Raw genomic sequence first — 18219 nt, 5'->3', positions numbered from 1 at the left:
CCACTCTAACTTCTTCCATATCCCGTTTGATGTTTTCCTACCATCTTTTCGTTGGTCTTCCTTTTCTTCTCTTGCCGTTCACTTCCATTGTTGTGACCCTTTGATTTGGGCTACTGGTCTTCTCCATACATGGCCAGCCCACCTCAATCTACTTTCTTTAACTTTGTCGCTAATTTTTCTATCATATCCTCATTTTCCTATGCTCTTTCCTTGATGTTCCATTCATCCATCTTAGCATCCACGTTAAACATTAAAATTAATAATGAACTGTACAACAAGTATTATTCTGCTTTTTTCCATACTAGAAAATGAATGAAATAATATAATGGTTACTTCATCATAGCTTTAGAAGAGCCAATGATCAGTTTTCACTTTTCATTAGTGAAAACTGATCGTAACTAAAAACATAATAAATTTAACACAAAGCATCCAGAAATTCAAGTTATCTTTGAACTACATGGAACAATAATTCTTAGTTACCCAAGGCAGAACAAATGGCTGTTTTTTTGTTCTGCCTTGAGATACAAAATACAAAATAAATAATAGTTGTACAACTATTATTTATTTTGTATCTGTTTAAAAAAAAAAAACTTTTCCACATTTCAAGCCATCAAAGGCTTGAAATGTGGAAAAGCAGCAGGAGTAGATGATATTCAACCAGAAATATTGAAGTATGGTGGTATAAGAGTCTTACAGTGGCTGCACTGCATAGTTCAGAAAGCCTGGACAGAGGGACGAATTCCCTATGATTGGAGTAGAGCTCTCATAGTACCCATATATAAAAAGGGAAATAAAACTGAATGTGAGAATTACAGAGGTATTTTCCTACTGAGTGTTCCTGCAAGATATATGAAAGTATACTTGAGAAACGGTTGAGAAGAATTGTGGAAGAAAAGCTGGGTGAAGAACAAGCTGGATTCAGGCCAAATAGAGGCTGTCAGGATCAGATCTTCACTTTACGACAAATAGTCGAGAAAGAATGGGAATATAACAAAGATCTGTATTTAAGTTTTGTCGATTTGGAAAAGGCATACGACAAGGTGCCAAGAGAGAAGCTGTTCAATACGGTGCAGTTATATGGTGTGAATGGGGCATTATATCAAGCAATACCTAGTCTTTATTTGAATTGTAAGTCAGCAGTTAGAATTGAAGAAAGTACAGGAAGATCATTTAATGTTAAATCTGGTGTGAGACAAGGATGTACATTATCACCTCTGTTATTCATTATTCTATATGGATCACATTATGAAGGAAAGTGGTATTAAACATGATATCAAAATGGGAGATGTTAATGTCAGCTCTTTGCTTTATGCAGATGATGTTATACTTCTAATAAATCCACTACAAGTCTGTAAGATTCTCTGACTAAATTGAACAGCTGTTGTAATAGACATGGTATGAAGGTCAGCAATAAAAAGACAAAGACAATGAAAATAGGCAGAATCATTGAAAATGTCAACTGTGTTGTGAATGGAGAACCTGTGGAACAAGTAAAACATTTCAGCTACTTAGGCACAATTTTTACTGAAGATGGTAAACTAAATATGGAAATAGACAACAGAATCAGCAAAGCTGGTATGGTAGGAAGTCAATTGAAGAAATTCATATGGAATAAGAGAGAAATTAGTCGGAACACTAAATTAGCTGTATACAAGACAGTGTTCAAACCAGTTTTAACTTATGGATCTGAGAGCTGGGTCAGAAGTAAAACACTTGACCAAAGACTAGAGACCGCAGATATGAGAGTCCTGAGAAAGATTATAGGCATGAACAGATGGCATCAATGGCAATTTCATATTAAAAAGGAGACTATTAGGAAAGAACTTGACATTGTCAGCATTCAGGAATGCATTAGCAGAGCTAATCTCAGGTGGTATGGTCACTTAAACAGAATGGATGAGGAAAGATTAGCAAAACAAGTGTTATCTGCCAGGTTGGCAGCAAAACGACCCAGAGGAAGACCAAGATATGGGTGGATTGATATGGTACAAAGTGCCTTAGACGATAGAAATATAAGATCTGATAATGTTGGGGTCTTGACAAGTAACAGACTGAATTGGAGGAAAATTGTAGATAGGAAGTTAGTAATGATGTAATTTTTTTCATGTAGTACTATCATATCCTGTACACCTCTTGAGGGTACATGACAGGAATTTGATGATGATGATGATTTAAAAAAAAAAAAAACGTTGATTGTATTTCTTCCTTCTTTAACATAATTTATTTTTCAATGACCACATACATTCTAAATTAAATGTTGTCAAAATGTATAAAGGATGATATCAAATAATATAATATGCTTACATTTTCAAGTTTAAGAAGCAATTATAATTGAATTATGTTAACATTCTTTGAAGATATTCAAGTGGTAAAACTTAACACCTGATGTTATGTTGGAGGTTTAATGGATTTTTTACAACACTCAAAAAGAATTAAAATAGAATTTAATACTTCCTATATTTCGTCCTAGTCACTAGGACATCTACAGGGATTACAAAGACAATTAATGTAGCATGCACACAAAAACTAACAATACTAAGCCCAACCACGTGGGTGACAATAAAGTCCTATCTAGGTGGAGCTCCCTCTAAGGGCAGTTGTAGGTGGCCTGGAATGTAAGGTGGGACCTCTGGTGATGACTGTTTCCCAAATCTTCGGAAGCTTAATGCAACCGTATTTGTTAAGATTTTTGGTTTTTGAGAGCTGCTGCTGCTGCTTCTAAGAAAAGTCTCTCTTTCTTGAATTTGCTGTGGTGGAGCATGGTGGTTTTCTTCCATGATACTCTGTGGGTGGTATACAAAACATGGTCAGCCAAGCCTGAATGGCCATAGTTGTGTTTAACGATGTACGACTTGTGTTCCTCTAGGCAGATGGATGCTGATCTGCTTGTCTGTCCAAAGTACGCAAGCTTACAGGAACAGGGTACTTTGTAAACTCCAGGCAGAGAGAGAGGAGGGAGCTGATCTTTCGTAGAACGGATAAGGGTAGCCAGTTTGCGGTAGGGCTTATATGCTGTGTGTAGGTTATACTTTTTTAGTATCTTGGCTATTTTTTCCGAAGTGCCACGGATGTAGGGTATGGTGATGGCATTTTTAAATTCTTGTTGACGAGAGGGACGGGGAATGGGGGAGGAATTGATTATTTTTTTGATGCTGTGTTCGCTGTAGCCATTGGAGAGGAAAGTTCTGTGTATGTGGTTAAGCTCAGTAGTGAGGGCGGTTCCACTGGAACAAAGATTGTGGGCTCTCTTGGTAAGGGTTTTAATGATGCCATATTGTTGTGAGGGGTGGTGGTGGGAGAGTTTGTGAATGTATCTGCCTGTGTGTGTGGGTTTTCTGTATACAGTGAAGGCAAGTGTATCATTAGGCAGGCGCGTGACTAAGGTGTCTTGGAAGGGTAAACAATTGTTCTTTTCCTTTTCCATAGTAAACTGGATTCTTGGATGTAGGCTATTGAGATGACCAAGGAAGGAATCTAATGTGTCTGGGCCATGAGGCCAAATAGAGAACACATCATCTACATATCTTAGCCAGATAGAAGGTTTGAGTGGGGCTGAGTCTATGGCTCGTCTTTCGAAATCTTCCATATAGAAATTGGCAAGGGGGGAGCCCATGGCGGTTCCCTCTATCTGCTTGTAGATTTTGTTATTCCAAGCGAAATACCCAGAGTTGATGGCAAAGGAAAAGAGATATAAGATGTGAGAGGGAAAAACGTTTTCTAAGAGAGATAAAGTGTCTTAGAAAACGTTTTTCCCTCTGACATCTTAGATCTCTTTTCCTTTGCCATCAACTCTGGGTATTTCGCTTGGAATAACAAAATCTACAAGCAGATAGAGGGAACTGCCATGGGCTCCCCCTTGCCAATTTCTATATGGAAGATTTCGAAAAACGAGCCATAGACTCAGCCCCACTCAAACCTTCTATCTGGCTAAGATATGTAGATGATGTGTTCTCTATTTGGCCTCATGGCCCAGACACGTTAGATTCCTTCCTTGGTCATCTCAATAGCCTACATCCAAGAATCCAGTTTACTATGGAAAAGGAAAAGAACAATTGTTTACCCTTCCTAGACACCTTAGTCACGCGCCTGCCTAATGATACACTTGCCTTCACTGTATACAGAAAACCCACACACACAGGCAGATACATTCACAAACTCTCCCACCACCACCCCTCACAACAATATGGCATCATTAAAACCCTTACCAAGAGAGCCCACAATCTTTGTTCCAGTGGAACCGCCCTCACTACTGAGCTTAACCACATACACAGAACTTTCCTCTCCAATGGCTACAGCGAACACAGCATCAAAAAAATAATCAATTCCTCCCCCATTCCCCGTCCCTCTCGTCAACAAGAATTTAAAAATGCCATCACCATACCCTACATCCGTGGCACTTCGGAAAAAATAGCCAAGATACTAAAAAAGTATAACCTACACACAGCATATAAGCCCTACCGCAAACTGGCTACCCTTATCCGTTCTACGAAAGATCAGCTCCCTCCTCTCTCTCTGCCTGGAGTTTACAAAGTACCCTGTTCCTGTAAGCTTGCGTACTTTGGACAGACAAGCAGATCAGCATCCATCCGCCTAGAGGAACACAAGTCGTACATCGTTAAACACAACTATGGCCATTCAGGCTTGGCTGACCATGTTTTGGACACCACCCACAGAGTATCATAGAAGAAAACCACCATGCTCCACCACAGCAAATTCAAGAAAGAGAGACTTTTCTTAGAAGCAGCAGCAGCTCTCAAAAACCAACCAAATCTTAACAAATACGGTTGCATTAAGCTTCCGAAGATTTGGGAAACAGTCATCACCAGAGGTCCCACCTTACATTCCAGGCCACCTACAACTGCCCTTAGAGGGCGCTCCACCTAGATAGGACTTTATTGTCACCCACATGGTTGGGCTTAGTATTGTAAGTTTTTGTGTGCATGTTACATTAATTGTCTTTGTAATCCTCGTATATGTCCTAGTGACTAGGACGAAATATAGGAAGTATTAAATTCTATTTTAATTCTTTTTGAGTGCTGTAAAAAATCCATTAAACCTCCAACATAATGTCCTCACAGCACTTAAGCCTCTACACAAGAATTTTTACACCTGATGGCTGAAGTCAAATAAAAGGTAAAGTGCTGCTATCAAATGTCATAATGAAAAAAAAAAATGCATCAATTAAATAGTATTAGGAGAAATGCATAACAAGATTTGTAAAAAATATCTGCAGTTCATACTGAAAAATACTATTATCAAAGGTTAAAAAGTTCTCATATTGCATAAAGCTGACAAGAAACACTGACAATTTGGGACTTAGCTACCCAAATAGTATTCTGTATTACATACACTTTAAAACTGTCCAACATAACCCATTTATCATACTGGCTGAGGTATACTGCCAGTTATACAAAGCTTTCCTGTTTTTGTGAGGGGAGGGAGAACTAGGATACATAGTCAAAAATTCAGCTAATGGAACAACCTCAACAAAACTGAACTGTCACTTTACTACTAAAAAAAGTAACGGTGGAAAAGAAGCAGAGCTAGCACAGAAATTAAAAAAAATAACCACATTCACATACTTAGTGTTACTAAAACTAAGCTAAAAGCAGCTGAGAACCTAAATAATAATGCAATTTCTTTAAGCAAGCACTAGAGATCTGATCTCATGATCAGAGAAAGGATGGAGATACAGAATTTAACAATAAACAAAGATCATCACATTGCTCTCACTTTCAAGATTACCAATGTGAGAGCAGTGAGATGATCTCTGTTTAGTGTTGAATTCTATATCTTTATCCTTTCTCTGATCATGAGATCAGACAAATGATCATATGATCGCTAGCTCTGCTTCTTTTCCACCAATACTTTTTTAATAGTAAATGGACAGTTCAGTTTTCTTGAGGTTGTTCCATTAGCTGAATTTTTGAAACATTAGCTGAAATATGTATCCTAGTTTCCCCTCCCCTCACAAAAACAGGAAAACTTTGTATAACTGACAAGTACCTCAACCAGTATGATAAATGGATTATGCTAAACCATCATAAAGTGTATGTAAAATAGAATACCATTTGGTTAGCTAAGTCTCAAATTGTCACCCTTTCTTGTCAGCTTTGAAATAGATACTTGGATATGTAATATGAAAACATTTTGACCTTTGATAATACACAGTCTTGCAATAAATACTGCTACAAGTTCCACACACACATGCCCCACTCACTGCCCACAGTTAACATTCACATCAGTAGAGAGAGAATTGTCTAGTTGTATGGGTTAACATGCAATGAGGAGATTATGAGAACCGTGTAGCTGTAATAGCACTTAACAAGGTTGGAATGCAGCCACCTGTTATTTTCAACATGCTAAAAACACTCGGGATCAGTAGGATGTTTATGAATCGGACTATTAACCATTATAATGATAGAGAACAACATATCTGACTGCTAAAGAACAGGTTGACCATGCTGCATTAGGACAAAACAGCTTGTAAGGGTTGTGAAGGCACGCCTCTGCCATAATCCTGTGAGAATGCAGAAAGTGATGTTACAAGAGATGAACAATTCCCATGTACTAAATGATGACTTAGGAGTGAGAGCCTATCATCGTTCTGCTGGACACTTCCTAACACAGCAACTTATGTGGCAGAGGGTGATAAAATCAAAGGCACTTCTCCAGCAGTACATGAACAATAGACATAGAGATATCCTCTTCAAAGATGAGAAGATTTTCACACTGAAGAGTTGTTTAATCAACAAATCGATTGGGTATATGTTCCAGATGGTTGCATCCAGGATTCAGAGGTCATCACCTCATGTCAATTATGGTATGGTGGTGGGGGGTGGGGTGGGGTGATATATCGATGGTATCCAAGTTGCATTTCTGTGAGAAAGGTGTCAAGAACTTTGACAAAGTGTATCAAGACACAGTGCTGGAAGCTGTGGTATGGCTCCTGAACACCACCTTGTTTCGCAGTAGGCATTAGACCTTACAAAAGGACTCGGACCCTGCATGCAAGGTGAGGACCACACAACAGTAGTTGGAAGCGAATATGTCTGACCACATATCACCATCTGATTGGCCATCTTGAAGTTCCAATCTGAATTCATGGGACTTCAAATTGTGGTCAGAGCTTGACAGAGTAGCCTGCAAGTATCATCAACCTGAAGATGGATTTGGATTGAGCAGTGGCAGTTTTTTGTTTGGATGCTGTATGTGCCACCATCAATATGTGGCCTCACAGATTTCGGGCATGCATGAAGGCAAAGGGGACACTATGAACATTAAGTGCTGCTATATGCACATTATACATGTAGTTTGTATGTGCTGAAAGCTGTAAATGATTTACTGATAGATTAAACGTTTATGTGCTGTTCAAGTTGTAACCGTATTTATGGTTGGACTAAGCACTATTCTATTCAATATGAATTGCAGATATTTTTTACAAAAATTCTTAAACATTTTAACAACATTCCTAATACAATTTAATTGATGCATTTTTTTTGTTATCTCATTATAACATTTGCATGGTCATCAAAAACCAGCTTTGCTATCTGAAACCCATTAATTACTTAGCAATCACTAATAACCTTGGAAGCTGAGAATGAATGCTGCTAAGAAGAGAATGAAATCTAGATTTTTCTCTCAGAGAGTGGTGTATGATTGGAATGGATTGCCATTGGATGTTGCAAGTAGTGTGAATGAATTCAAGAACAAGTACGACAGCTGCTGCATGTAGCATGTGGCCTCCCCCGACGAGTTCCTGACTTCCTGGAGGTCTCTCTTAACAATAATAATAGAAATATGAATTCTGCCAGATTCTAGAGCAAACTTTCTGCATGCTGACCTTACTCACCTCTGGACAGAGGCCATGGAAAGATTTTCTCCAACATCTGATAGTGTCTAGCATTGAGGCCTTCTGAGCGAGCTACCATCTTATGGTTTCCCTCCTGCCTTTTGTGACTGGATTGCCAGCTTCCATCAGATTCCTTTATTTCCATCAGAAAATCTCCCATCAGATTTCTTTATCAATGCTGGAATATCCTATGATTCCATACTCCCTCACCTACACTCTTTCTCCTTGACATCAAGGACCTTCTCTCTCTCTCTGACTTCACATCCTCCTCATAGTTTTGCACATGTCAGTAATCCCATTTCATTTGAGAAATCCTGTAGTATTCAAACGATTGAAGCCTCGTAACTGATTATTTAAATATTGATCTCATCACTGTCCTCAAATGGGATGAAAACAACTTATTGAATTTCAATGCTATTAATATCCAGGCCTGTCTTATTACCCACAAGAAAGATCCTACTTCATGCCTACTTACTTTTGATCATGTTCCAATATCCTTTCAAGATCAGCTTTCTCTTCTTGGACTGAATGTCACAGCCAGTTTATCACACAAAATGGCACAAAAATATTACATCAAGTACCTTCTCAACCCATGAAAACTAATTAATTTAGTTTAAAACATTACTTCTCTCCTGACCTACTCCTAACATTTCATAAGTCCCAGACCAGACCAACCTTGGAATACTGCTCTCACTTTTGGGGTGGTGCATCCAAAATCTAAGTATCTTCATATACAGAAGACGACAATCCACTTAGGCTCCTCTCTCAAACTTTCTTCAGTCTCTTTCCCACAGGCACTCTGTTTCTGCATTGTGCCTTTTCCATAGATGCTTTCATGGACATTGCTTGGTGAATTGAGTGCTACCATTTCTTCACTTCCTTCTAATCACATAAGAACTAAAGCAGCAACTGGTCAACATCATACACTGGTTAACTCCAAACAAACTTATCTTCCTTTGTTCCATCAACCTGTTCTTTGGAACAGTGTCCCCCATACTGATTTTCCCACTGAGTACAATCCTCAACTTTTAAAGAAACATTAACAGATTACATCTTTCTCCTTAACTACTAGCCTACACATGGCACTGTTGTATTGTAGGTCTTGTTACCTTTCATGTGTGGGATCACTATAAAAATTGTGATCCCACAAACTTCTTGAATGAGAGCCAATTCAAGAACAGCAATGGAGGCAAATTTCAAAGTGGAAAAGTCAGACAATACAATAACACTTATTTGTGTCTATAATCTCAAGGAAGGTTAGGAAGTAATGAGGAACTGAGTCATTACATACGATAGTTAATATAAATAAAAATGAAAAGCAGGTCATTTATGGTGCTAAACAGGTGGAGAAATAAAAATACAGAAGGGAAAATGAGAAAATTAGATTTCTGCTCAAGACAAAGGATGTGTTATCATTACTGATAACACATTCAGACATAAAAATGTGTATAAATTCACATAAAGACACACATACATACATACAAACAAGAAATTATTACATTATTGCTGATGTCTTAGATAGGCCAAGATATGTACAGGTGAATTTGAAGTAGAAAAATAGTTCAAAAAGTTAGATGTGAAATGTAGAATCAAATATACAGATCCAATATGCTTAAAAAATAGTGATGGAATCTAAAAAATAATTAATAAACTTGAATGGTAAAATATGTGCAAAGATGAGAGGGGGAAAAAACTTTATGATGGAAGCAGCAGTCTATGAAAATAATAAATAATCTAAAATGTTCTTGGAGTAAGTCAGCATGTGCTCTTAGAGAATACAAGTAAAGATGAAGGAAAGCTAAGTACAAGTAGCTTTCCTTCATAGGAGACAATTAAGATTACATTATTAATAGTCTCCTATCAACCATTCTCCTCCAAATTAGTCTATTACTTGTCAGCACTTCAATATTGTTGTATGTAACATTTCATTCTTCTAAGGTACTTCTGACCAAATCAATCCATCTAGATCTTGGTGGCCCTCTGAGTCTTTTTCCTGCCATGTTTGATGCCAAAATTTCCTCTCCTATTCGATTTAAGGGACCATACCTCCTTAGATTATCCCTGCTTACGCATTCTTGATGCAAACAATGTCAAGTTCCTTCCTAATGTCATCATTTTTAATATGATTCTGCCACTGATGCCATCTGTTCAGGCCCTTAATTTTTCTAAGAATTTGCATATCTTTGATCCAGTGCTTTATTTCTAACAGCAGTTGAGTGTTTTTGGCTAATTTCTCTTATTCCATATAAGTTCATTCAACTGGCTCCCCACCATGCCAGCTTTACTTATTCTGTAGTCTATTTCCAGATGTAACTTGCCATTTTAACTAAAAACTGTGGCAAATAGCTGAAATATTTTACTTGTTCTATGGGCTCTCCATTCAGAAAACAACTGAAGTTTTCTATGTTCCTGCCTATTTTCACAGTTTTGGTTTTTTTATTGCTGATTTTTATGACAAATTTGTTACAACTGTTATTCAATTTAGTTAAAGATTCAGTTAATCCTGGAGACTTGCACTAGATGTATTTAGAAGTACATCATCTGCATAAAGCAAAGAGCTAAGTTTGATATTGCTAAGTGGCATTATACCTGATATTCTAATATCAGGTGTAATGCCACTTTCTGTCATAATGTGATCCATACAGATGAATCAATTACACAGGTATCTCCATGTCTTATTGCAAGAGGAATGCTCTAACCATTATTCACACATCATATCTCCCATTGAAACCATTCATAAAGCATTCTTGGCCTCTGGCAACCCATTTCACTCATTCAACATCCTACAAGCAAAAATTATTTCTCATGCCCTTGCTAACTAGCTACATTGTTACACAACTTCCAAGACTATCTTCTTTGCCATGGATTGAAAACTTTTTTCGGCATCTATTCTATTCAACTCATTTAGTATGTTTTTTATCACATACCTGCTTATCCATCTGCCAATATAATTTCGTAATCCACAAACAAATCTTCAATCTATCTTTGCAGGGAATTCCACAGATCCATCACCATCTTGGATTCTCATCACCACTTTATCATACAGCTTGAAATCTTGTCATCCTAAAGTACATAACCTTACCTTTTGCCACTACGAAGTGGAGTTAGAAATGAAGAATATAAAATATAAAGAAAAAATTATAAAGATGGAATGCTAATTGAGGTATAAGCAGGATTTGCTGTCTCCATTGTTATTTATAGACCATATTAAGAAAAATGGTATAAAACCTAATATTCAAATAGGAGATATGCTTAACTGTTTACTTTATGCAAATAACCATATCTTAAATCTGCTATAAGTCTTCCAAAGTCTTTTACAAAAATGAAATAATTCTTTCCACAAATTTGCTATTAACAATAAAAATGAACTATAAAAACAGACACAAAAGACAACTGCATTCTCAGGAATAAACAGATTATGAATAGCTATTTAGGCCCAATTTTATGTTAAGATGGCAAATTATATATAAAAATAGATAAGAAGACAAAGCTGCCATGATGGAAAGCCAGATGACTAAATATATATATATAAGAGGGAAGAAATCAGCCAAAATACAAGCTGACAGCATACAAAGGAATGTTCAAACCAATTTTAACAGACAGATCTGAAACTGGATTACAAGCAATATAGAGGAAAATAAGAGAAATGATAACACTAATGACAACAACCATATTAAAAAAGGAAAGTGTCAGAAAGAACTCAGTATTATCAATATTCAAGAACATGTAAACAGATGATATGATCACTAAAATGAATGGGAGACGAATGAATTGAAAATGGCAGGGAAACGACCCAAAAGCAGACCAAGAATGTGCATGTTCCTAAATGCTAAGCAAGTGTGACAATATAAAGATATTTTCAAAGAATTTGCAAGAACACCATATCTTTCCTAGTGGCAAGGAATACTGACTAGACCTCCAGGTGGTAGATGTCTTTCATTACTCAGTGAAACACTACGGCCATGTTTTATCTCCAGAGTAGGATCTCTGGTTTACCCCCCCCACCTCTCATATGCAGTATGTATGATGAGCTTGCTAGATATGCTGAACACACCATTATTAATGAATTGGAAAGCCAGAGTATAGTAAAGATGACTGCTAGACAGTACAAGCAACTGAACCCAATGGCAATGCATCTGGTGCAGGCTTCCTGATCTGCTAGTACTACTTATTCTGCAAGGTTGTGCCTGGGGAGTCTGAGCAGCATGCAAAGTAGCAGTGCCGAGGCTATACTCGAAGTCTCAGCACTCCCTGTGTAGGAATAGGTGCATAATTCCCTCACCTCAATTGCATACACCCGCTGTAAGCTTCCTCCACTAACTCCAACATGAAAGATAACTAAACAAACGCTAATGTCAATGTTTTTTTTTTTTTGTGGGATATTAAAAAAAATCTCCCACAAAAAAAAAACTACGCTCAAAAAAAGCCAAAATAACCAAAACTTTATCCAATAAAAAATACAGTCAATTTTGACATTCATGTCATCAATACAAAAAATTATATCAAGCCACCACACCACATACAGGCATCAAAATCTGATTTGCTATTTCTAACTATACACAACTGGCTTACCTGCATAACTACAGTTCATCTCAGTAATGTTAACAACATCCTGCATGATGCCTTCTGTAAAAAGGGAGGAATGTGCACTATTGTCAAATCAGATATTTCTTGCCTAAGATTATTACACCTGGAATTCCTGGCTTTTGATCTGCTATTATAAAGTCAGGAAAGTCATCCCAAGATGACTTTCCTGACTTTATAATTCTGATTTACAGCCTTTACAGCTTTCCTAATTCAGGACAACCACTGACCATAACTATTTGTAAAAAAAGATTTCATACAGTAATTACTCAAACCTGTGAGATTATCTTCTTAGAAGACCATTCATAACACTCTCTTTCTCTCTCTCTAAATTCACAGATCAAGCCAGAAGAGAAATCAGATCATGAATGATAGCAAATGATTCAAAACAAATAGTAAATCTACAACCAGAATACCAGACAGTCCTCATCACTTTTATGCTACTCTGGATCTCTACTTAATCATGTCTCCCTACAAATATACTGCACATGTCTGTTCTTCTCCTGAAAACACTGCAAATCTAATCCACACCCTCCTTTTCTACAAAGTGATCTCCTCAAAGCCATATGGCACGGCAACATTGCCAAATGGGATGACCTCTGAGATTTCTATGCATTTTTTCCATGGTCAGATAACTGCTTCTGCTCTGATCAAATAACTGAAATCCTTACTGGAATGTGGGCCTTCAGTCCACATTCCAGTAAGGAATGTGTACTGAAGGCCCACTTAAAAATTGCCTTTGCAGCCCATGATAAAAATACAGCATATATCTTCAGTGGCTCAAGTCAAAAATTCCAGCTTCTCACTAAGCCTACACTATCTGAAGTGCAAGAAAAACATCAACAAATCCAAAGAACACTTCACATATGGGCAAAATGCAATAAGCTTGCCTCTTGCTAAACTGGAAGTCAAATCTGATCTCTTGTTAAAGCTCTTGAGCATAACCTCTACCCTTGCTTGTTTCCACCTTTCTCACCTCCTGTTGGTACCATCACCAAAAGACACTGCAGATTTCTTGGCATCAGCCCTTTCTTTTCCACCAACTAGTGTATACACAAAGTACATCACCTTCTACAACAACTGTCTTCTCTGATCTTCTGCAGGACATCAGGAAAAGCGCTAATTAGTCTTGATACTAATATGTTTCGTGGTTAAGATGGTATTCCTCCAGTTGTACTCCAGAATTAACACCCATCCTGTGGCCCATTGTAAGCTGTAATAATCATGTGTCATCTATCCCCATGATGGAAGCAAGCCTTCAAACTATCATCCCATTGCCAGCCTGGGTGGCCAAGTGGTTAGCGTATCAGCTCTCCAGCCAAAAGGCTGCAGGTTTGAATCCTGCCATGAGCATGGATATTTGTGATTGTCTGTGAAAATACTAGTGGCGGTGGTGGTGGCGGGGCGGTAGATATAGATAATGATGTCAGTTGCGGTTCATTGTAGTTGGTGGATTGCGAGTGATAGAGACATAGGGTTGTAGAATAGGTGTCTCTCGATGAGTCTTTGGACTCCCTGGAAGTGTCACGTAATAATAATAATTACTCTCAACTCAAGGGAAAGTGATAGAAATCATCAACAATCAGCTGCTTCACTATCTGAAGACCGCCCAGTTAATTAGCAATCGATGTAGATTCTGTTATGTTCTAGAGCAAACCAGCTCACTAACCTTACCCAACTTTGAATATAGGTAACGAAAAGATCTGAAGAAACAAACTCATGTGGTTGTTCTCGATATTTCTAAGGGATTTGATTGTGTGTATCATCACAGTCTTCTCAGCAAGATATCATCTTCCTCTCATATTTCTTCATCAATGCTGGAATATATTTGAACTCGCACCCACATTCGTTGTCTTGTACATCAATTACCTTCTGTCTATCATTTCAAACTTTATAGTGTTACTGACACCAACATTGATACTCTCCATTCCTCTTCTTCATCTGAGGAACCTATAGCACTAAAATGATTGAAGACATTCCATAACCAATTTTCTTCAACACTGATCTCATCATTCTTAAGTGGTATGAGGACAACTTAATGAATCTGAGTGCTAGTAAAATGCAATCATGTCTTATTACCCAGAATTACTTCACTTAATCTTACTTTTGATAATGTTCGGATTTCCTTTCATGATCAGTTTTCTTTGGAATGACATTCACATAGAGCTTATTCTTACATAAACATATTATATATCCATAGCCTCTAAAAAACTTGATATTCTTCTGTAGGAAGTTTTCGGTATTGAGACCACATAGTAATATAAGGAGTTTATTAAAAATAAACAATTAAAACCTGACAAGTTTTGTGCATTGTAAGACTTACATCATCAGAGGTAGTGGTACATAAAAGTTTTACACAACAAAAGCTTATTAACAATTAATTACACATATTAGATGTTTTAGGACTTGACTATACTTTGAGAAACAGAAGAAAAACTGAAAACATAACTTTTGCAGTGTCCTTCTGTGACATTCAGCCCTAAGGGATGAGACTGACTTGGAAGGTTTTTAGAGTCACATTCTTACTTTGGCTCTTACTAGCTGATGGTCAGTACCACAGTCTGCTCTTGGACAAGTATGCACATCGAAGATGCTGGTCTTCCACCACTGGAGAGCCAGGATGTAATCAATCTGGTGCCTTGACCTATCAATATCAATGTTAGATATCCAAGTATAAGTTTGTTGGGGTGCTTCTGGAAGCAGATATTGGTAATAACTAATCTATTAGCATGGGAAATTCCAACTGTCTTTACCATGGGTGTAACATTCACCCAGACCAAACATGCCACACTCCTTCCCACTTTTGCATTAAAGTCCCCTAAGGTATGAAGTACATCTCTCATTAGTAGGCAGTCCAAAACAATCTGTAAGTTTTCATGGAATTCTTCACTCTCTTCGTCAGATTTATCTGTGTGGGGTGCATAAATTGCCATGATTGACATATTGGCGGGATGGGCCTTAAGTCTAATACAAAGTATCTTGTCATTAATGGGATTATAACTAAGAAGGGTTCTTCCCTGAACTGTTTTCAGTATCACAGCTATCCCATGATGCTTTGAGTCAGCTCCTGAATAAACAACTAACTTATCATCCTGTCTTTTGAAGTAACCCTCTCCATTCCATCTGGTTTCTGTAATTCCCAGGATGTCAATTTTATACCTTTCCATCTCTTTACAAACAACAACCAGTGTATCCCTCTGTAGACCCAGTGCTGATATAAAGTTCACATCTGAGATTAATCCCATACTTTCTGTATTCCTCATTCACAGTAACAGTGATTTTGTGTTGGAGACTAATATACTTCTTGAACAGGATCCTCTGCCTAAGCCCTGAACATGGCTGATTATTCTGTGTAAAAAATGATACAGCATGAGATGTATTATAGAGCACAAACATATTAGGATTTTGGAGTAAAGTCAGTGCATGCAAAAAAAAAAAAAAGTGGTAGGGCAGAGGCCCCTTCCACATATCTGGGGAGTTTTGATCCCAATTCATCCCATGCTACACCTAGGAGACCAAAGGTGTCTTTAGCCTCCTAGGTATAAATACCTGGGAGAGAAGGCAGACTCCTGCTGCATAAGAAAAAGAAATAGTAAAATAGGAAAGATTCACCCCTAGCCCACATACTCTAATAGCATTTGGGGGAAGGAGCAAGAGGAAAAGAAAAAAGGGTAGGTACCAGTCTACAGATAATATAACAATGTATATTACATGCAGTAACGCATGGTCCAGAATCAGGTACCTTGGGTTTGCCACTTCCATACTCATTAAAGTAAGCCCTTGAGATATACTTGTGGCATAATGATAAAACTTTTTTCAGCTACCCTCAAAGCATAGCCAATTTCTTTTCATATTCCAGTTTAGTTTTCCATGCAATACATTTTCCATGGGGCAAAAAATAGCATTCTCATGAGTGTCATTTCTAGATTCTCTCTCTCTGCTTTCTCTAACTCCCAGGATGATTTTCTAATAATTCCTTTTAACCTGGAAATTTCATGTTTTCTTCATTTGTCATCGATATAAAAGGTTCTTGTTTCCAGGTTCCACATTATCGTTATCCTTAGCTTTTAATGATGCTCTACTGCTCTGATTGGTTTTTGGTGCCATCTTTCATAAGTATCTTAATTTAACAATAAAACAACAAAAATTAGATGATAACCACAATAGTTGTATGTTTTATATTTGTATTTTTTTTTAATTAAAGTTTATTCCTGTGGTTATTGTGTAATTTTTATTGTTTTATAGTTATGCCATAGGTATCTTTAAAAATTCATTTAACAATGACTTAAAATACAGGGTGTTCGGGATAAATTTGACATATTTATAATTAATTATATTTTTCCATAAGTTACATGTATTAACACACACTTCTCTTCATTTAAAAGTTTGGACCCTTCTTCATTCATATACAAGATGTCAGAAAGGATGGATAGCTGGAACCCACTTGTATCATGATGATTCGTGCCCGCCATCAAAATAAGGATATTACGACTGCTGCCCAATGCTCCCTGAATACAGTAAAAACAATCAGGCATGAACTAGAGACTTGCAATGGTGACTACGAGGATGTAGCAAGAAGAAAGATCCCTAGCAGACGATCTGATTGCGTTCGTACAGCAGAATTCCTCGCAAATCTGCAGGAACAGGTGTTGAAGAACCCTGGCATTGGAATTCGGGCTTTGTTCGTGGAGTTGCTAACTGTAGTCAAGCCCTGGATAACAAGGGTAGCCAATGGTAGGCCGTATGTATGGCAGCAGGATTCGGCCCCTTGCCACACCTCTGGGAAAAGTCAAAAATGGTTGTCTGAAAATTTCTACGACTTCACCAGTCCAAATGTTTGGCCTCCAAACTCCCCAGACCTTAACCCCATGGATTATTTTGTATGGGGCACAGTTGAAAAAGACACCAATCGCACTTCCAGTAATACAAAAGCCCAGTTAATGGATAAAATTAAAACAGTTTTTGCAGCCCTTCCCAGGGAGACTGTAGCATCAGCTTGTTCGAGGTTCCGAAGCAGAATTGAAGCTGTGATCGATGCTAATGGTGGTTATTTTGAGTAAATCTTGTTGATAGTATTGTAATTAACTCTGCCTGTAATGTTTTTTTGTCAATTCATTAAATTTAATAGATACAAAGAAGATTTTCTTTTTCCTTACGAAACTGTCAAATTTATCCCGAACACCCTGTATTAGCAAATATACTAAATACAATAAAATCAGTAAAAACCACAGTAATATAGTAAAAATCACTAATCTAAAAAAAAAAAATTACTGAATAAATAAAAAAAAAAATGCCTATCTTACAGGAGCTTCAAATTACATGACCCAATTAATAGCATATATTGTCATACATGCACTTAGATTTCAAGTGTTGTTCTAATTTGTTTCTTTTCACTTACAATGGCTATGAAGCTTAACCAAAATTTTTGTATGCAATAAACAAACATTTTCCTTACATAAGTGTTATTATTCTGCAACTATTTTTTATCATTATTATTAGTCTTGCCATTTTCTCTGAATTTACCCATAACATTTCCATATATAACAGAATGCAATTTGATATTGCTATTTTTTCCTAAATTCCCAATTACTCCCTTCAATCATACAAAAATGTCTTTGACTTGAGGTTTTAGTAGTGTAAGTTATCCATTTAACTCATAATTTAGCAATATATATGGTACCCCTAAAATTCATAATGAGGGCGTTCTACTTAGACCTACTGTAGATGCTAGCAAAATTCAATGGAAATTCCACCTAATCATCAACTGTTTGATGTTTAGTAAT

At 37.2% G+C, this 18219-nt stretch overlaps 1 protein-coding gene across 1 annotated transcript in view; it reads right to left on the bottom strand.

Moving 5' to 3' along the window:
• LOC150099733 (protein PRRC1-like) overlaps positions 1–18219 on the bottom strand; it is a 160763-nt gene that overhangs the window by 36668 nt on the left and 105876 nt on the right. The gene's annotated exons all lie outside the window — the stretch shown is intronic.

Source organism: Typopeltis vanoorti, chromosome 14, assembly GCF_054136105.1.
Source record: "Typopeltis vanoorti isolate ZY-2024b chromosome 14, IOZ_Tvanoo_1.0, whole genome shotgun sequence".
In the NCBI taxonomy this organism is placed as follows: domain Eukaryota; kingdom Metazoa; phylum Arthropoda; class Arachnida; order Uropygi; family Thelyphonidae; genus Typopeltis; species Typopeltis vanoorti.
Note: the sequence above shows the minus strand (reverse complement) of the source record. Positions and strands in the feature narration are given on the sequence as shown.